Consider the following 22,283-nt stretch of genomic DNA (forward strand, 5'->3'; position numbering starts at 1 on the left):
TTTGAATTTTTCTGTGCAGATGATCAGAGAAATCATTAGAGTGTGTTTTTGTTCAGCAGTTGATGATTAAAAGTCTCTCACCAAATGTGCTGGCATCTTGGTGTCTGATTAGACTAAACCCTTTGCCATGGGCACAGCACAATAACTCTTTCTGTTTTTCTAACAGAACAAGAACTCACCACATTGTTGCGCAGTTTCTCAGAAAAACATGTTCACTTAGATTGAAGAAGTCTCTATTTCAGCATTGGGACAACAAAAAACTACAGTGCAGAGAACTGGGTAGGGAGTTGAGAAAGTAAACTCTTCCTCCACTTCACATGCACAGAGCTTAGTGACACTAGCATTATGCTGTCCTTTTGACTTATGGTCACACACACCAGCCCTATGTGGAGACCAGAGCATAGGGATGACATTGAAATTCAGGTATTTTGCTTTACTTCATGTGTTCCTCATTCAGCAGGTTAGAGATTGTGGGGTGGAGAGGGGTTTATCTCTCTGTGGTTCAGTTGTGATAACTATTTATTTTGCTGCAACCATTCCTCTGGCTTCACTGCTGAGTGGTGATCATGTATCATCTCATTAGTGAGGTGTTAATACATCAGAGCTGTTAGTGAGTTGGGCTCATACTGACAAAGTCTGGCACATAACCAGATGAAATAGGCATGATTTTTGCATGATCTGTTGTTATGTATTTCTGTGCTCATCCTTCACTCAGTCTCTCCCTACATTTGTGCCAAAATCTAACATTTGCGGGCAACATTTTCCATGGCGGAAGTAACAGACTGCAGAGTTGCTTGGGGCATCTTTCAGACCCTTTAATGAGATTTAGAAAGCAACATCACTAGCACATGATGGTTCAGACCAGTTGTTAACAGTTTGCTAGCTGAGATGCAACTACTGTTTAGTTGCTAATTTTATGCTTTAGTAAAGCTTCCTTGTAGTGCTAAGACCTAACTTGGGGTCCTCGTTGATCCCCACGCTCCATAGCTGTCAGCCTCTAGACAGTCCAGAATATATTTTGAAATTTCCTTTAAAATAAAAAATGAAGCTGAGAAAATATATTGTTTGCCTTTGCCTAGCCCCTTACCACCATTAAGATGTTTTGATGGCCACTGGTGGTGCGCCTCCACTTTGTAACAAGGCGTTGAAATCTGGCAAAAGCAGCACACTACTATGTCAGGGATAGAGTAGAGTTCTTCCACTTACACATCCAGATGTGATGACTGGGATGTGGTCTCAGGTCTCCCCATCCCCTAGAATTTCCAATATCAAGTTTCCTAACTGGGAAAGGAGTGGGAAGAATGAGGCTTTACCTTTCTGCAGTTCTCTGAAATTAGTATTTTTAAATTGAATAAAGTATAATGAAAGCTGAGGCCCTGACTCATCTCGCCTTCAACATGCTTTTGGCTCGAGGGATTGTGTTTTCTCCTCTTTTTATCACTTTCATGCTGGCAGGAACAATCCAGTCCAATCTCAGTGACTGATAATGCAGTGTGGGGGGAAATTGTTCATTTTTGATTGAATAGACATGTTAATGTTATTGGTATGTAAATGAAAGGTGCTCCTGATGCATTCTGCCTCTTGACACTTTCATTTCAACCTGTCTTTTGGGGATGTTCGCCTCAAAGGAATGCATTAAGGGAAATCAGCCATGAGCATATAAGGATGAAACAGGATAGTAAGTGATGTCTGTATTGCACATTGAAAGTAAAAAATACAATAATGTCCATTTAATTGAGCTACAGCAAGTAGAACTCTTTTCTAATTTCCTGCACAAAGCCATGCAAATATATGTAATAACCTAAAATACAAAAATATTGCCAGTTAGCTTTTGTGCTATTTGATGTAGCAAAAAACAATCAAATGGATGCCATTGTTAGCAATATTCATCCTGAAATCTGTTTTCTAACCAGAATAATTATCTTTATTTTAATTGAATAAACAAGAGGCAGGCTGAGAGTTGCAGAGCATGTAGAATAGTTTTCAATCAACAGTAGAAGAATATTATTACAAAACAGCTCCTCTTATCCCTTCACAGTAAATAACACAATAGAGACCATGGAGACATGGTGTATTAAATTTCTCTGACAATAAGATATCATTTCCAAAAATAGAATATGCATTGAACAGTTTTTGTTTATGTACAGTCCATATAAAACAAGTGTCAGGGATTAATCATCATATGTAAAAGTTGATGTGATCGTACATGATTTTTGCTCAGCATCAGCATTTCAGTGTCCCCTTTTTATTTGGGCTTCTGAACACTGTGATCCTCCAACCTATATACAGGAGCATGTTCCATCAAGGCCGGTTGATCTTTTTATTTGAATAAAGGCTGCAGGTTTGCTGTCAGCTAGCTCACATCTTGTATTTTCATTGTAGAAAGTAAAGGTGATGCATAAATATCAGAGCACCAGTGCATTTTAGATTCTTAAGAAAAATAAATACTTGGGCTCTATAACAAAAGAATTTAGCTGAAGTCATCAGAAAGACCATCACTTTTAATACCTTTATTTCCTTTATTATACATGATACACAATTCCTCTTCTATAACCTGGAATACACAATAGCAAACTAGATGTTACATTCCTCATTTATTCTGCATTTTGTGAAATAATTTTAAAACCCTCTTGTCCATATTGATTTTTTTTTTCAAAAGGAAAGAAACCCAATTGTCTACAAATAATAATTTTTTTTAAAGTATTTATTCCACTTTTTCTCAAATTTCAAATTACACTATTCCCCATTCTCAAGTCAAAATTATTCCCCAATACATACATGTTAATTGCTAGTTGCTGTGTTCTGTTTAATTTCGGCAATACTTCCCTATGTTAAACAAAACGCACAGCAAGAAAGTGTTGATATAAACGTACAAAGAAGATGCTTCCTATGGGGTACTGCAGAGTTAGGAAGTTCATAGTCTTCATACAAATATATAAAATATTTCAAATTATCTTCATTCATTGGAATACATTCGGTTTCTCTTGTCAGACCTGTGTGACAAATACAAGACCAGAAATTAATCATTACTTGGTGCATTCACAGGTATTTTGAGGGCATGCAGAAAAGTACCTGTAAGTTGTGAGGGGGAGTATATTCCCTGCACCAGCAATTTTGCTTTCACTCAGTGTACTTGTTTATACCCAAGCTCAGGGAATACAGCGTGGGTGTGAAACAAATCTTTCTGATCCACTAGCTTTTTCCACCCACACTCCAAATCTCTGTCTGATGAAACTTAATGACTCTGTTAAGAGCTCAGGTCCATGAAGCCTTGAGTTTTGCAGGTGAGGTGCGGGGGGGCTCCTGGGCTGCCCCTTCCCCTGGGCCAGCAGGGTCCAGCCCTGCCCAGATCTTGGGACTCATGCTTGGGGAAGCCCCAGTGCAGCTTCTGCTGGCACCGGTGGCAAATCCTGCACTGTGCCACAGCAGTGTGGCCATGCCACAGGTAGTAGGGACACATCAACTGGATAAAAATCAAACTAGTATTTAATTTTACCAGGAAATACTACTTACTGATATGGACATATATATCACGCCACACCACAGGTAGTAGGGACACATCAATTCGATAAAAATCAAAATAACATTTAATTTTACCAGCAAATACTATTTACTGACATATACATATATGTGTATATATATTAATTTTCAATATTTTTTTCAGTTGCTTCGGTTATCCTCTTCTCTTGCTTCCTCTGTTTGCCCATTAGAGTCCTTACTGGTAGTTAGCATCCTTCTTTGTCTCCTGTCCAAACTGAACAGTCCCAGGGATTGTCAGCCTCTCTTCTTTTAGTAGTGTATCTGTTCCTGTAACTATTTTTGTCACAAATTCAGTCCTTCCCTACTTCTGCTTTAATTTTCATGACTGACCAGCACTGAAGACAGTATTCTAGACATGGTAGAATAGTATTTTCTGTGCTGTTTGTATAAATTCCACGGGAGTTTATTTATTTATTTATGTAAAGTGAGGTGGGGAGGTGTTTAGCTGCTGTCTGAGGAATGATGAGCAATTTCCACTGACCTGTCTAGAGCGACTCTTTCCTGCATAGTCACAGCTAATTTGAAGCCCAGCATAGGGTCTATTCCTGTTCTCTTTGAAGTTAACAAGTATTGGCAGTTGCTGTTCATAGCAGCAGTTCCAGACAGCTCAATACTGAAGAAAACAGGTTTTGCAAATAACTTTCAAAAGCTCAATACACTAACTTTCTCAGCATATAGGTTTAAAAAGCTAAGATGTAAGCATTTGGGGTGGAGGCATATCTCTGTTTTTGGTAAATTTTATTGATTTCCTGAACCATTCACATATGAAAGCAGAGGAAAAAAAAAAAAACAACCACGGGACAGAGGAAAAAAGACAACTTTCTATACTTCATGATGTGTTACATAAAATCAGTCTTTTCTAGGCTCCTGAACATGTGTAGGCTGCACACATTTGAATAAATATTGGAGGGACGTTCAAAAGACTGGAATTGCTTAGCTTTGAGAAGAAAGGCTTCCCTGGGGAAAAGAGGTGCTATGCAGAAAAACCCTACCTGGCCTATGCTAACTGCTTGAAAGTGCTAGCGAGTTTTGAATAAAGAAGTTGAATGTTAATTAACTTGACCTGAAAATAAGTGAGGGGGTGTCATTGTCCACAAAAAAGAGGTCATAAAACTACACATAGTGCTACTAACCCTGTATGGCCATTAGCAATCAACCAACCTGTCTCATAGCCTGATTCAGTGAGGCAATGTACTATTCTGTTTCATTTGAATTTTGTTTTCAATAAGGTAATTTTAGGTACTTATCTTTCTGATCTCAAAGACAAAATCCAACTTTAAGGCTGTATTTGACGGCTCCCCAGGATATGCATGCACGTGTAATCCTGTCCTATATAATTAACACCTGCCTACACATGCTCTCTATGTGTTTCCATTGAGTATTCTCTTTTCTCTTTCAAACTGTTCTGTGCCTGTTCCTGAATGTCACAAGGTGACTGTTTTCTAGTGTGGGTGGATAAAACAATTCTGGCTGTGATTAAACTCGGGTGCTCAAGCCTGGGATCAGGAGAGAGAGCGTGCAGCGAGCAGCAGGCACATCTGAGCATAATGTGGTCCTCAATGTCACAATGGTTTTCAGATTCTTCTGCTGAAAGAGGCCAGTGTCAGGTTTTGCCTTCAAACACATCCTGAGCTGGTTTATGGCATGAAGGACACCTGTAATTTAACATTCTGGGTTTTAGGATTACATTACATTTTTTGTAACTTTCTAGCAGATTCAGCATCTTAGATGGTAAAGCTGTGTTTCCTGCAGGTATCATCCTGGAGGCGAAACCTGCCCTGAATGGGAGCTCCATGCTTATCTTCTCCAAGTATTATAGTTTAGCCTTTCCTTATTTCCTGAGCTCCAAATACCAGCCCACCTGTGCTCTGCACTTCAAGTTCTCAGGGATATTGGTGATCAGGGTGCAAAGAAGATGGAGCCAGGATTTCCTCAGTGGTGCCCAGTGACAGGACAGAAGACAACTGGCAGAAACTGAAGCATAAGGAATTTCATGTAAAAAAAATCTTTTGCTGTCAGGGCAGTCAAACAGTGGAGCAGATTGCCCAGAGAGGCTTTGGAGTCTCCATCCTTGGAGATATTCAAAACCCAACTGGACATGACTCTGACAATGACCTTGTCCTGAACAGGGGGTTGGACTGGACAGTCTCCAGAGGTGCTCTCAAGCTTCAGACAGCCTGTGAGTCTGGGAAGAGCCTTTGTTTGTCCCAAGGGAAGCTGTCCTCCACTCAATGAGGGCCAGGGTGGATTTGTGAGCGAGGTGCAAGGTCCCTGCTTGCTCCTGCTTTGCTGTGGAACTGTCAGTGAGTTTACAAACTAAACCAGCAAGGTGTTACATACTATATCCCTGTCTTGTTAATAATAAAAGTAATCTGGCTGCTGGGTTTACTTTTAGCCACATGCTCCTTTTCTTCAAATACTCCCTTGTCATTTCCTTATAGATCCCAAACCTTTGGTACCCAGGTCCCACTAAAATAATAATTAATATCAGTTAATACCTTTATGCCTCAGAACTGAAATGTCCCAACTGGCATCAAATCTCATTTAGCTGAGCGAGCATTTCTCCTCTCCCCACTCCTACGGCACAGGAGTCTTAGTAGGCAGTAGGCAGGTCCCACCAAAAGATTTGCTGTCTCCAGTTCTCCCAGTCACAAGTGAGACATGGCAGCTCTAGTTAAAAGTAACCCAGTCTTCTAGGAGGCCATGCACCTACAAGACTAGCTAATTAGCAGAAGAAGCAAAAACATACTGTAACACCCAAGAACCCTGACACTTGCCATCCAGATAGAGGAACGACCAAATTGCCATGATGATAAACCTCGCCTCAGTGCTCAGATGCTTCGAAAAATCAAGCCTGCTGTTCTCAAATTTTGTCTAAAGCACACTGCTTGCAAGCAGTGCTGTTTAAACACCTGCTAATAATATTATCCTTCTCTCAGGTGTACTCTCTGCTCTCTGGTTGCTTATAATTGCTACCTGAACTCCCTCTGCAGTCAACAGACCCTCTATTATCTCCCCATGATGTTCCAATCCACTCAGACCTCCCTCCAGCCGGCTCCAATTCTCTCTCTCCCAGATCCCAAAGGCACGTTATTTTTAGAGCTCAAACTCCTCCAGAGATCAATGGGAGTCTGTAAACTCAAAAATAGGTTGCTCGTGGTACATTAATAATCCTCACATTTATGTTCCCTGGTTATTCTTCCAGCTGCTGCAGCTTATCTACCAGAGCCTCTCTTGCCACTCCACTCAACCTTATTCTACTGAACAACACTCTGCCATTTTAAAGAAAACAGAAAATTATGTACTCGATAGCAAATACTTAAATGTTGTCCTGATTAAGGATGGACTTAAGCACATGCCTAGGAGCTTTTTTGAATAATGGAATTAGAGTTTTTCTCAGCCCTCAAGACTTTCTGTGTTTCCTTTCTGAGAATCTGCAGGGCTGTGATTGTAGTCAGTGTGATGCTAGTGTTAGCTTCTGGGACAAAAAAGACTGGGTCCCCAAGTTTTCTAGCCACAGCAAAAAGCAGTGGCTATTTTTATGTGATAAATGATTTAATTTATGTGCTATTCAACATAGGTGCAACTTCAAAAATAACTCTAAATATATTAATCTCACTTTTTTTTTTCTTCTTCAAAATGGCAGTTTCTAATGTTGCATCTCCCTTTTTTTTTTGACCTGAAAATATGCCCAGACTAGTTAGCAGCAAGCAGATAAAAGCTTTACCCTAAAAAAATCACCAGTAATTCCAACCGTCAGTATTTTCTGGTCTTATATAACATGTTAGCTAAAAGAAGATGAAATATGAAATTAATCCAGATTTTGGCTGTATATGCAATAAAATGACCACATTCAGTGCTAATATTATATAATGAAAGACTGTCCATGAATCACCTGAGGGCTAAATAAAATTTGTCTTTATTTGAGCAGTTTCCAGCCTTATATATATTTAACCCTAAGATTCTGTTAAGGCAGCCTATTTTATAAGAAGTAACTTTACGAAGGAGAAAACAGACATATCCCATTATCACTCCATAGAAAATCAGTGATTATAGCAAGTGCACCAAGGTTCAGTAAATGCCTCCCACTCAACAAGCTTCCAAAGTGAACGACCACATGATGTTTACTCCTCACCAGAACCCATTTATAGATCTCTTACTCACCACTATCACAGTCATGCATGCAGTATATAAGAAAAGGCAGCAAGAAGCCCTCTATTTGGGAGCAGATGGGGGTTACAGTTGGAGAACTGGGTCTTTTCTTTACAATACTCTTTAACCAAGCTGTGAAGCATGATTTAAATCATGAAAACTCTAAAGATTATAATCAATTGAAAGCATTCATTACATACCATCAGCATTGCACATGGACAACACATATGGCTGCTTAAATCAAATTTTGCACTGACTGGGAAAAATTGATAAAAGGGGTCAAAAAATGCCTCCTCAAAAGTGCAAGTGAGAAATGAAGGTAATGACTTCCTGTGGGGTTAGGAGACCCAGGAAAGCATTTTGTTCCCACAACTTTTAAATGACATCTGGGCATTCCTAGCAAATAGCACCCTGGGAATGAAAAGGATATCGGTTTCAGTAAGGTAAGAAGGGGACAAAGTTCATGAACTTTTGTTAGTCTGGAGCAGAATTAGCCTAGACTTACAAACACACTAATCTTCAGAAGGAAAAAGCTGTGAAAAAGGTAAATCCAGGGACATAACTATATTGATTGTTCTAGTGAATTGAGAATGTGAAAAAGAGATGGACTATCTCCTTTGACTCCCTAAGTCTCCTACACATCTGGTAAAAGCCTTGTCCTTCCTGAGACGGTAACCTGAAGTGCCAAGGGATCTGCTTTAATTCATCTGTCCTCACTTCGCTTTGGTGGTCAGCACTTGCTAAGATCATCTTCTTCTGTGCAACTGCTTTAATGTTTACATCATGTCTGGAATCACTGTCCACATGGATGGTGGAAGAAGCAGTAGGAAATCAAATGTGCTCCAGGTTAACTTATTAATACCAGGAAGAGCCATCAGAGATGTTTTATGTCGCAAAGATAAATTCATCCTTTGAATCTCTCCCAGTGGTAGCTGGTTGACTAAATGGAAAAGTCTTCTTTTAATTAAAAAATAACAAAATAACAATAGCCACTCTTGTATATCTGAGTATCTCTCATATACCTTTTAAAATATATTTGCCCTCATTCATAGTTTCTGCACATGGTCTTGGGCAGCCAGCTCTAGGTGCCCCTACTTTAGCAGGGGGGTTGGATCAGATGACCTCCAGACGTCCCTTCCAACCTTAACTATTCTGTGAATCTGTGAATTACTGATTAAATAATTTCTTCTATATTTTCTTGCACTTTACCTGCAGTCATTTGGAATATGAGAGGAAGCAGCTAAAAATTGAGCTTCAGGTTGCACATATACATACTCATAGAGTTTCAAAACAAAAAAGTTCAAAACTTTTATTCTTTAGGTTCATCCACATAGAATATTAGACAAAAATGACGTCTTTTCCACTGAAATAAAGACATTATCTTTTTGATAATGATCTTTGGTTATTTTCACTATGAAGAAATTATTGAAAGCCATATGCTCACTTTCTCATATAGATGTTGTTCCTCAATTTAATTTACATCTGTCCTCAGACAGTATGACATGAGGAACTAAGGACAGTTTTGACCCTTTCCACTGTTTATGGTTCAGTAGTACACGCACAAGGCAGCTGCAATAGAGCACAATGTAACAGCATGTCTAGTCAACCGCAATAGATCTTTTCATTTAAGACAAAAAAACAGTCAAGTGAAAGCAATCCTTGCATTATACTGTTGTCAAAATTACTTGTTACCTACACTGACAAAAAGCTTTGTCAGCAAAAGGACTTGCAGAAGAGAAACAGTTTAGCCCAGTGGCTCCAAAGTGACAGCTATTGATTGAAGGTCTTTTGGATCAATATGTTATGGCAGGAGATTTATGACCTGCCAAATAAGGAAGATACCTGTGGCATTTTTGAAAGGTATAAATTGTGTACTTAGCTGGCATAACACAATTAAGAATGGCATTGCACTGACCTAATGGCTGCCATAATAGTTGAAGTGGTCAAAATCCACATTAGATAGTATGCGGCTGAAGCTCTTTGAAGGATTTTTGGCTCAGTGCAGAAATATTAAACTGTGCCTGGTTTCTAGGTTGTTCCCTTAGTTATTTGGAGATTGCAACTACTTGGGCACAGCAGTTGATTCTTGCAAGTGGTTCCCAGAGAGTTAGTAAGCGTGAACAAGAGAACACATCAACAAATCATACATGTGAATATTATTTACAGTGACAGTTGCACATAGACTCCTAGCTGAAGCCTGCTGAAGCAACACCTTGGCTTCTATACGTTCATCAGTGTGCTGGTTTAGGCTGGTGTAAAGTTACTTTTCTTCAAAGTAGCTAGTATGGGGCTGTGATCTGGATTTGTGCCAGAACAGTCTTGATAATTCATGGCTGTTTTCATTACTGATGAGCAGTTCTTACACAAAGTCAAGGCCTTTTCTGTTCCTCATACCTCCCTCCCAGTGATTAGGCTGGTGGTGCACTAGATGGAGGAGGCACAGCTGGGACAGCTGACCCCAACTGACCAAAGGGATATTCCATACCATATGACATCATGGTCAGCATAAAGCTGGGGGAAGAAAAGTATGGAGAGGATATCCAGAGTGATGGTATTTGTCTTCCCGAGTAACCCTTATGTGTGATGGAACCCGACTTTCCCGGAGATGACTGAACACCTGCCTGCCCATGGGAAGTGGTGAATGAATCCTGTTTTGCTTTGCTTGTGTGCATGGGTTTTGCTCTACTTATTAAATTGTCTTTATGTCAGCATCTCTTGGCTGAGATCAGAAAGCTGCCTAAAACAGTATGTTATGGGCTGCTAGTTGTCATCATTTAGATGAAGTAAACCCTTAATGAGCATGTTTTCATCTTATGGATTCACTACAGACCCTGGTATAAATATGCTGTTTATAGGGTAAAAATTAACAGTTTCAAAGTCAGGAAAGCATATCTCAAAGTTTATCATAACTGAGTAGTTCATAAAAAGACTGAATTTTTAAGGACTGATTATTTATAACACTTTAAAATGGTATTACAAAAAAAAACCTATACAAACTCTGATATACTTTCTATTATCAGTATTTCTCCTGTGACTTTTTCTGGAGCTACCCTCAACATTTTCTCTCCACAGTTTACGTCTTAAAAGATGGTGGCTGTAACACGTTTACCTCACATTAAATTCAGGTTTTATTTTTGACTTTCTGCTTTTTATTAATGTTTTCCCTCCAACTTCTCATAACCTGAAGTGGCATACCTATAAAATGGTTTTGCAGATCTATCTTCAGTTTTTGGAGCGTATGAGGTCATTTGTGATTCTCAATGGGAAGATCAAGTAGTATATACTTGTGATTAAATTTATTGATGAGGTGCTGCAGTCCCTCCTTCTACCTCTGTTAATAAGAACTATGCTGTGGTACTTACTACCTCTGAACTTACTGCCTTCTGAAGTTGAAAAAAAATAAAAATAACCCACCCAAATATTTTTCCTCTGTGGTACATTACTAAAGCTTGCTAGGTTCATTCATTCAGGTGCATGCTTAGAATTATTATTTGTTGTAATTATTAATAAATATGGGGGAAAATTTGTTCTCTGAGTTCATGTTAAGCTATTCTCATTCACCTACAGCACCTCTGCTTTAAAAAGGATTTGGATTCTCAATGTAGGCATCACTCAAGGGCTCGGTTCCTTTATTAAGGTATCATCCTGATCACATTAGCACGTATGCCCAAATAGTCTGTTAATGAAGCCACATGACCTTAAGAGCTTAAGCAGTAAAAAATTTATGATGCTGAGATTAGAAAGGGATTTCTGGGACAGTTTAATTTTACTTCATTTTTATTCCCTATAATAGCTACTCGGGTTCTCAAGACAAAGGCTAACAGAGACAGTGAAACTTCAGGAATTATTGTCATAGCAAATTCATCAGTGAGGTAGCCAAGGCCTGAGAGCCAACCTTGCAAAGTGCTTATTGTTTAATTTGAGGTGCTACAAATCCTATTGATTTCTCCAACGATAACCAAAACCAGCTTGCACACACAGGGTGAAAAACAGACAGTAGAAATGCACCTGGGTGATGGTGCACCACAAAAATGAAAAGATGTTGCTAGGTCCCCCCATGAAAAACAGCCTCAGACTGGTAACTGTGATGTCTACAAGACAAAGAAATGTACAGAAGGGGCCAGGCTAAGCACTATTAGAAGTAAAATAAAGATTCATAAGATCTTCAGCACATTAAAAAAATCAGCAATAAAAATGTGCTACTAAAAGATAAAGTCCAAAGACGCTATGACATTTGAAGCTACAGGATGTCTTTGTTGTACTGAAGGTGATGAAGGCTCTGTAAGGGGCGCTCATTGATGCAATATGAAATGCACCTGCTGAGAGTTAATTGCATGACTGGAGTTTCTCAACCAGGATGTTTCTCTGAAAGTCAAATTTCCAGCTAGGAGAAAATGTATATTATGGTGAGCGCTCTTGCTACAGGGACTCCATGCAGTCAGTGCTTGGTAGCCCACCACAGGGATAACTGGGGGGCAAATGCCTCACATGTGTCTGTGGCAAAAGTACAGGAAGCAAGAACACAATGACTGGCATCGTGCTGTGTAGCTTGGATTAAACATGGTCAAATTATTATGATGTTAAAAAAACCCCAGAATTCCTAGACTGTTTCAAAAGGGACTTATGAGCGTAGGGGCCACAACCTTCTGGCTGGTTTATGAGCTAACACATCGCAAGCACTACGGCTCCAAAAAGTCAAACCCTTTCATGTCCCACAGCACAAGCATGGGGACCAAAGGCATTTGGCACTTCTCAAAACCTTGCTGCCTGATCTCATGGCAGTCCCATTCGCTATTCTGGAAGCTTCACCCCACCAGCCTTGCCAGGCTTGGCCAGGCGCTCAGCTCACAGCAACCTACAGGCAGCTGCGTGGGCCAGCCACCACCAGGGCCTGTGCCAAGCAGCAAAAGAGGACATGTGGTGGCATCTCGTGGCCTTGTAAATCCTCAGTCAATAGCCTGGACTATAACAATCTTAATGGCCTGTGTCTGCACCACAGCCATAGCATCGAGGGTTTGAAGCTGCTGAACAACAGGTGTTAGAAGTACTTAAAAATGTTATTTGTTATTCAGGACGGACAGGAAGCTGGGAATCTCACAAAACAGAGCTTCATGCAAAGACTGCCTGATTTTGTTTAAAAATTTTGAAAAATCCCCAGATATTCTGTGCTTTTCTGTGAAAATTCAGGCTACCTAGTTTTCTTTTACATTAAAAGTAGTTGATTTTGAAAGATGGAAATTTGGAGAAAGGTGACCTTATTTTTACTGACATTTTTATTGTAGAGTAAAATATCTTCCAGTTGAATCCTTTCAGCAGTCTTATTTTAGTCCCTCAAACAGTACAATAAAAGCTTTTTTGGAGTGGGCTATCACTCTCAAGATCATGCTGTTTCACGCCATATGAACTCTAAAATGCAGAACTCTGCTACATAATTAAATGATGAGCAACGATTTTCAAGCGATTGTTTTACTACATGAAAGACATTCTGGAGGAAGGCACTTGCCTTGGACTTCTTTTACACTGGCACTTCATTTGGTGCTAGCTCTCCAATCAAATATTAAAAGCTCCACTGTAAATTATGTACAAAACTTTCTCACCAATCTGAATGCAACATATCACACAGCAAAATGCTGCTGTTGGGAAAGGGTTCTCTGATGTCACACTTTAATGCTCATGTCTTTTGTTACTGTCATGCTGGCTGCCACTTAATAGTCCTGAGAAGCTGGCATTTTCTCCAGAGATGCATGCTCAGTGGTAAGCAACACTGCTTGGTACCTGCATGGATTTTGCATACTGAGAAGAGTTTAAAAATATTTGCATTTTTAAATCAAAAATTGTAATTAAGATAATCTGAACTTTTATTTTGCTGGAGATGGTAGAGTTACAGGGGCAAAGGCTGCAGAAAGTGAAATATCTGGCTCGTTGCTGATTTCTGTGGGGTCCACAAGTGCATGTCCTCACCAATGGCATTTCTAAAGTGCCATTGGTCTTTGTTGCCTTCTGACATTCGTGGAGTTGATGGCTTTTTCCTTTTTTTAAAAAAAAAAAAGTTGAGGAATTGAATTATAAAAAGCAATATTAAAGCAATAGTAAGTTGATAAATTACTCACATATGCATCAGTTAATCGCTTAAAACTGAACACGTAGCCTAATAGTGGTTATTCATATTCAAAAGGTAAGATATAGGTACCAAATTTTCTTTCTCCTATACTTAAAGTGACGTAGGTTACTTCAGAGACATACCAGTATGTATAAAAGATGACTCAATGCTACTGTGTTAGTTTTGTAGCCACACATAATTTTGCAGATATGAAATGGTCAGGGCAAAATTGTTATAAATTGTAGTTTTCAAGTAGCACAATATAAGGCAGACTGTACAGTGTGTTAATTCGCCTGCACTGGCAAACACATAAATACCCACCATCAGCTTCCATACTGTCTGATTTTTCAGTTCCTACCAGATTTTAACATTGCCTCAGCACTTTCATTTAATTAGTCTTCAGAATTCACATATCCTCCAGGATGCTAGCTCTGCCATTCATTTTTCATGGCAGATACTCTCCACCTCTCATGCAACTTTAAAGTTTGAGCGGAAACGTCTAAGCATTAGGTGTTAATTGCTTAGACTTTGAAGAGCCATGTGTTCAAACCTTGGCAAGGCAAAATTTGTCTTTCATTTGTCCCTGAAGAAAATGTGCATTTCATGGTGGTTTTAGAAAGGACTATGTCACAAAGTGTTTTATAAAACAAAGCCCAATCATCTGTGTCCTGAAGGTAATTGAATTTTGGTGTTGCTTTTACATACATAATTTGGGATTAAAGCTATATATATTTATATCATGACTGTTTATGAATTTCACATTCCAGGGCAATGAAACTAAAAGCAAACAGCATCTTGGTGTACTGCAAACACAACCTTTCTTCCTTCAGTGAAGCAAAAGAGGAAAATGACAAGAGAATTATTAGGTTGGATAATTATGGGAGAAAAAGCCGAGTTTGATTTGTTGTCTGAGAGCTGGCATGGGCTGAGGCTGCTGAAGTTTATTTAAAATGCAACGAGCTTTGGTACCTTAGAATATGCCAAGAGTCAAACTGGTCCAACATTTTGTGATGGAACATTTCTCCACTGGGAAAGGTTTATGCTTTGAAAGTGTAACTTTTTATGGAAACATCTTGCTTTCAGCAATTCTTCTGTTGCAACATGGAACATTGAGCATGACTGATTTGGGCAGTTTCTTATCAGCCCCCGTGCTGGCTCCCGGCAGGCTGCCAACAGGCTGGTGCAGCCCTTTGACGGGGCTTCCAAGGGCCAAAAACTTCAAGTCTGCCAGACTTGAAATCCCTAATTCCTGCTCAAAACTTCTGCCATCCAGAAGTTGCTGGAAACAGCTAGTTTCTCTACTCAGGGGATAAATATTCTGTGTTTTTAAACTAAATTGTATGGTTTAACCCCAGATATTCCTGCACTTTTGTGGTCCAGATGAGGGAAGGGCACAGCTCTGCAGTATAACATGAAACTGGCATGTCCAGAATGGTTCCACAGCTTCTGCCTTATCCCAGTTTCCTGCTACATTGATCTCCACTTCCATTCTGGTGTGTGATGTCAAATACTTTAATGCTGCCCTTCAAGATTCATTTTGACAATTCCAAACTCTAAAAATTATACTGTATGCCCCATCTCCCACAGACTCAAAGACCAGACCATGAGAAGTATTTAAAAAAAAAAAAAAATCCAAATAAATTTTTTGTTAATTTAATTTCCTTCTCTCCATTTTTGCCTGCCACTGCAAGGATCTTTGTAAACATGCCACAATGAATGGGTCAGAAGCCAAGCCCTATGCAGATGCTAAGCAATACTCACTAATAATAATAATAATAATAATAATAACGACGACGACAACAACAACAATAATAAAACCCTGTTCAGTCCAAAGTGATTTCTAGTACACAGTAAGACACAATTCGTGACACAACAACTTTGAGACAAAGGGAGGCATAAGGAAATGGCAACTTGGTTATATTTGGTAGAATAATTAGCAGACTTAAAATAGGAGCTGCTCACCTGCCGATGCACAGCAATTAATATTATTATTATGCTATAAGCTTCCTGAGCCATCTCAGGCCAGTGTTTTGAAGGCAAAGCATTTAACTGGTTAAGCTCGAAAACCCCTCGAGGCCAGGCACTTAGTGTTTTTCTGGAAAGCCGGTGTGGTACCTATTTACAGCTTCAGAGAGTTTGAAGTATTTTAGAAGTCTGCCCTCTAGTTTCCGTGAAGAGTTACTGTCACGATGCAGTATTTACGTATATTTGATTGTGATTTTTTTCTCTCTCTGGAATAAATTATTTCCACTTCTTTCGTAAAAATAATTTTTTTAAAAAATCACACCCCGCCCAAAATCCTGCCAGCAACCTGGAGTGTAAAGCAACTAGATTCAGCCTTAGCCCTTTGAGCAATGTTCTCTACTAGAATCATTATATAAGTTGAGTTGGTAAAACCACAATTTCATTTGAAAATTAATGGTTTGGGGAAAAAAAAAAAAAAAAAAAAAAAGAAATAAAAGGCCTTCATTAATGATAAACCCAGTGAGCACAAGAAGAGAAATAACAGTCAGAAATGAGACTTTCGCATTTTAGCACTTCACATGGCTGAAGGAGCCGCAGGACAGACTGCTGCTTTACGTTATTACTGAGACGAGGTTGGGGGAAGTAAAAAGGCTCGTTTCAGTGGCAGCCAGGGAAACCCAGAATGGCCAGCAGCACGGATAACCTGCTTCTGCTATCACGGTGAAAGGGAAAAAATCCAGCGGGTTAACTTACACAAATCTCTTATGTACTGAGAGAGATGATGCCTTCGCCAGTGAGGACAAAAGGCTCCTTGGCACTTAAAACCCAAGAAATCCTCCTTCCTCCTGCCTCCACCTGCCCAGCGCCGTGGCGGGGCGGGGGCCGGGACAGTGACGGCGTCAGGGCCGGGCCTGGAACCGTTTGGGGCCGGGGCCGGGGCCGTGGCGAAGCTTCCCCGCCGCCCCCCGGAGTTGGGGGGGCGCCAGCGCCAGCGCCTAGCGCCAGCACCTCCCGCCTTGGCAACCGGAGGAGGAGGGACCGCCCTGCAAAGGCTCCTCCGCTGCCGCCGGCTGTGCTCAGGGCTTCAAAACTAAATAGCGATTAAAGTTAGCAAAGAGAATCGTCCCGCTTCTCTCCAGAAGCCGCCTAGAGCTAAACCTTAGCGAGGGCTTTGCCAGGATCTCGGGTTTGTTTGAAAGTCTCAGCAAAGGGATGCAGCTTTGCTGTAATTTTAGGGTTTTTCAGAGATTTCTCTGGCATTCGGACAGTTTGAAACGCTGCGAGGCAAGCCTCACTGTTCCATGCTGCCCTTCAGCCAAAAGATAAGATGCCCCCAGAGATCCCAGCCAGCTAAAGGGATGTTTAGTGATCCCTGCTGAGGTGTAAGGGCAAGGGAGGTTATTTCTCCTCACTACTTTAGTGCAGCTGTATTGTAGGAACAAGGATGGGAGGTGTGGGGGTGGTGGGTTTGGTGCCAGCCAAGTGCTGCTGCTCCTGAAGCAGTAAGTTTTCTCAGATTGATTTCTTTGCTTTTAATGCATTAGCAGAAAGCTCTGTGATCTTGGACACACTGAGAAGGGACTCCTCTCCAAGCAAGAAAATAGAAACATCAGCTATTTGAGCAGAGGTATCCAACTCATTTATCATGAATTCTGCCTCTTCTGCCACCTTACCCAGGCTGTACTGCAAATAGCTTACATTTGACTCTCTGCTAGTTACAGTTTCTAAAAACGTTACTTTCTCTTGGTCATATGGCTTCTTCTCAACAGAACTCATAATGTATGAGTGTTGTTCCATATAAATAGAGTGTACATCTGATATGCCTACAGATAATATCATGCATTATTGAACCATGATTAATTGTGATACTATTCATCCACCTGTTTTCTTTCAGTTCTTGCACATGCAATAAAAAGAAAGGGCCGGAAACTGTGATCACACCCCTGCAAATACAGGTACAAAGAGATGGAACTTGGCTATGGTTTTATTTTCAAAATATTCAAATCAAGACTGAGGGGTCTCTGTGCACTATGCAAATACTTTTTCTGAAATGCGTAGCACTTCGTATGAAGTCAAATACATCGAAAAATCCAGCAAATGGAGGAAAAGGAAAGCTTGTAAGAAAGTGGTTGCTAACTGTCAAAACTAGTATTTCCCTAATTCACAGTCTCTGCAGCCTCTTCTGAACGTTTAACACTCCTGTCCTGAATTTCGTGGCCTCCTTGACGTGGAAATGCAAGAGGTCTTAATCAGCTCAGGAAATTTGACAGCCGTCTTGTACATGACCCAGAGGATCCCTTCAGAAATGGATAAGCATGAAGGCGAGACATCATACTCAGGCTGCTAATTTAACTTGACATATAACTGGTTGTATTAGAAAGCTGTGTATTCTGACATCTGGTCCATGCAAGATATGCTTAATTCCTCACATTATCTTGCTTCTTCAAAGCTACTGCAGGTAGCGTGGTAATTGTCTCTTCTTTGTAAAGCTTATTGTCCAGTCATTTAATAGTTGATAAATACAGCTGCAGTACACATGAAGTTATTTCACATCAATAACTAGTGTGTGTATACATATGTGTGTATATATATATATATATATACATATATATCTGTTGTGTTTATAGGGTTTTGTCATTTATTAGAGCTTCAAATGTAAGCCCATCTTTTTCCCACGGAATAAATTGATTTACTCAAAACATAAATGAAAGTGTTACAGCATCTTGTCTGTACAAGACTGTACTGTTAACACTTGATTTTGCAATCTGTGACAGGCAAGCATTTAGAAATGAGGTATTAGGACTGAGAAAATACATGGGAGAACTAAATTTTACCATGACATCCTGTTTCACTAAAAAAAATGTTTTTTGGCTAAACAAACTGAGAAAACAAAACAATAACAACAAAAAGTATGTTTTCCACAGAGAAACAGAAGGAGAAGGTGAGAGGAATCACCTGCTGTTAAAAAAAAAAGGCACCCAAGACAAATTATTTTTTGGTTTTGAATTTGCACCATCATGATCTCCAATGGAAAAGATTGATTTGGCTCATCTCTTCTCAGAACATATATGTAGTAGTTTCTTTTGGAGTACTCCTGCAGCTCTATCAGTGCAAGTCCTGGATCTGACTGCAGAAAGACACAGAGGCCCATTCACTCTTAAAAATGAACAATATACAATTTGCATATTCAGATTTGGGGTGGGATTTTGAGAAGCACTTAAGCAATTCAGGAGCATAGTTCCAACGGAGTGGAACACAGTCCCAGCACCCAACTTGGGTGCTTAACTCCGAAACTGTGACCCTCAAAAGCATGGTCTGACTACACCGTACACTTAAATCATGCTCATGCCCATCTACAAGTACCTGAGTTTTGACAACTTGCTCAGCTGAGTACCTGAGAAACATGTAACCCTGAGCAGCGTTCAGAAAGTTGGTGGGTTTCCACAGAGACCTTCCTCAGCACCTACCTAATTGCATCAGGCTTTGCACAAAAACACAGCAGCAGCTACCTTGGTTTCTTTTAAAGCACAGCTTGAGGAAACTGTTGTTACACAATTTAGCCTTTAGACAAGGTACACAGCCGTCCACAGGCACATGGAAGCAGGTTTCCCTGTTGCCAGCCGAGCTCTACATCACTAAGCTGCCGTCAGGCTCACTTGTCCACAGATTAATTTAAATTCATTTCTGCACAGCAGCCTAGCTTTAGCTCAAAGTCAAGAAAGGGTCCCCCCTGCCAAGGTAGTTTGCAGCCTCCGGGGAGGCAAGAAATGTGGGTTTTAATCCTTCTGAGGAGAAGAAGGAATTGATGTTCTTTATTCATGCATCCTGGCTGGGTATGTGTGATAATCACTGAGCCAAGGCAGAAGGGAGGGACCACCAGCACGTTCCTTCTCTTGCATGTTTTCAAATTGTTCTTCTTGTTTTTTAAAAAAGTGCTCAGTATAAATCTGGAGGAGATGGTTCACACCGTAAATCTAATGCAAGGGGAAATGGCTTCTGGCTCTAGGTAGGACATTGCTGAAGCCCCACAGAAGACAATCTGATTGTTTTCAACTTTTTCTATTTGTATCTTAACAGCTCTCCACATAAGCTTTACAATGCTGTTTGCAGAAGTAGATCAAGGTTTCTTAACAGCATATGCAGTGCCATCTTCTTGAGATGGCAGAAGAGCAGGTTTCTACAGGGCAGAAGGTTTCTGAATGGACCCATGTTATAAGGTGAGATGGGTGAGACAAGGGTGTCAACTTCCCTCTCTTCTCTTTATAACCTTGTATGTCTCCTTACAGTCAGTTTCCTCTTGGGAAGGACCAGGATTTGCCCCTGAGCAATGCTACTGCACCCTGGCAAGGGAAGACAATGCCAGCCTTCATCCAGCCCTTGGCAGAAGGTGGTGGCATAGGCTCTGGGCCATCTATGCTCTGCTCCTGACTGAATACCCCCAGGGTCTGGAGCACTTCAGCTCCCCTCTTTAATGGTGGAGTCAGCCAGCCAGGAGACATTTAACAGAAGGTAGAATCCAGGCAGTTATATCCACTGGAAGCTCATACAAAAGGATCACCTCCACAGTCAAGAGAGACTTTGGGAGACACAGAGCTTGTAGTGCCTCTCTGAGGCAAATGAGTACAGAGCAGTTCATTGTGTTCTGCCATTCGCCATGGCTACCAGAAACAGTTGCCTGCACCATTTTGCCCAAAAGGTATCTGATCCCTGCGCTGTTAATAAAATCACAGCCACTGGTGAGGAACATCAAGGAATACTCCACTGGCTCAAGGCACCCTAATGCCATTGTGTGTGATTTTCATAACAGAGGCTTGCCTTGATGGAAGGAATTAGATGCCAAAACTTGCACTGCAGGTGGGGTCTCAAGGATTTTGCCTTGCTGAAGGATAGTTAATCTTCAGCTCAGAAATGAGGCCTTTAGTCTCAGGTCAGCACACGCTTCTCTGGGAACCAGTCTCTAGTCACCACCGTGGTGTCTCTTACAGTAAGGCATTTAAGGAGCCGGAGCTAATTTCTCTACTTCTCATCCAGCCTTAGGGTAACAGATTTCTTTAATTTTTAACCAAACTATAAAAAACTTCACACTTGGACATGTAACCAAGTTGCCCTGTGACCCAGCAAGCTACTGCTTGCCAGCTGAGTTACGGTGTTTGGCTAGGTTCAATCTCTTATTTTTCACATGTGAAGCAGAATGTGAACATTCTCGCTGAGGTTTCTATTGGCTTGTCAAAGACTTTGAAGCATTCACATGCTCAACAGAGGTTCAGGTGTTGTCTACTGATGTGTTAAACTGAAGTAACTCGATAGACAACACTTAGCTCCTCCTTAAAAAAGCAGAAATTATTTGCCCCAGAAGTAATTGTTCGAACATCTAATAGCAAATCTATTCTAAGACATGTCTCCCTTGAGAAGATAAATAATAAAAGCATATAAAGAGGAAAGGAATGCAATACTGCCTCATTGCATAATTTGGTACTTTTTAATAAAGGGCTTAAATAAAATTTAAAAAAAAAAAAAGAGGTAAATGTGAGATATGTCTGTCTGAATTCACTTTACTTTCAGCAGAGTGGACTGAAAACTGAAAATATGCCTCTTGTCTTCACAGAGAGAGTTCTTCTTGTCTTGAGCATTAAAAGGGAGAAAGATTACTACTTCTTTCAAAATAAAAGCTTCCATTCAGACCCTGAAGAGACAGATTAGTTCAACTATTTTCATAAAAAGACAAGGAAACTGAGAAATTAAAATATCTGAGCTCTTTAAATGATGTGTACAGCAGAGGACATAGTCTGTCTCAGTCTTTGACAGAAGAATACTGCACTCAAGAACAGCATGATTTGCAAACACAGAAATAACTGGAGGTTTGCTCTTCCTTGCATTCTGCCTACTCAAATATTTGGTATGAAGACTTCAGATTCGTATTTTCTTCCATTTCAGTACACACTTTGTGTTGGTTTCATCTTCTATATAAAGGCTGCACCTTTCAAAGCCTTGAAATAACACCATCTAGTTTTTGCCATCATGACCTTCCCTCAGAGCAGCAGCAGTTTGGCTTTGGGGCAAGTTTTTTTGTCCTTTGATGTTTCCTCAGTCAAAGCAATTTTGCCACTCCTGCTCTCTCCTTGTGCACACCAGCGTTGCTGCTACCACTGCCGTTAAAATGCACTAACACGGCAGAAGACATGGGCCGGTTAGCCTGCTTCTCCCATGGTTCATTTGCTAGGACGCAGGGCAAGTACGGCCATTGCCCTTTTCTTCCCTAAGTGCATTCACGACTGCAGCTATTGTTTGCTCCAAGATTACATTTCTGTACTGTAAAAGGCTCTAGAAGGCCATGCAGGAGTAACAGCAATTTTAAGAGGAGGTTTGCTCCAAGGCAACAAACCGGAACAAAGACTCAAGAGAGCTAAAAGCTGAAGGGCTTGATTTATTTGTTTTTATCAGTTGAAAAACTGAGTTATTAAATTAAAAGCAATATTATGGCAACTTTTCCAAAGCGGGGGAGTAAGTTCTAAAGACTAAGTCTGAG

At 40.4% G+C, this 22,283-nt stretch overlaps 1 protein-coding gene across 8 annotated transcripts in view; it reads right to left on the minus strand.

Moving 5' to 3' along the window:
* Positions 1-1,678: 1,678 nt before the first annotated feature.
* SMPX (small muscle protein X-linked) overlaps positions 1,679-22,283 on the minus strand; it is a 40,639-nt gene continuing 20,034 nt past the window's right edge. For 6 of the 8 annotated variants that reach the window (XM_082075341.1, XM_082075342.1, XM_082075340.1 and 3 more), the window contains exon 5: positions 1,679-2,993. The gene's annotated coding sequence lies outside the window, so the exon portion shown is untranslated. Of the gene's footprint in view, positions 2,994-3,564; positions 5,196-13,526; positions 13,722-22,283 lie in introns of those variants that run through there. The other 2 variants (XM_082075347.1, XM_082075346.1) reach the window with 2 other exon arrangements.

The sequence above is a fragment of the Streptopelia decaocto genome (assembly GCF_964273445.1).
Source record: "Streptopelia decaocto genome assembly, chromosome: 1".
NCBI classification, from domain to species: Eukaryota; Metazoa; Chordata; class Aves; order Columbiformes; family Columbidae; genus Streptopelia; species Streptopelia decaocto.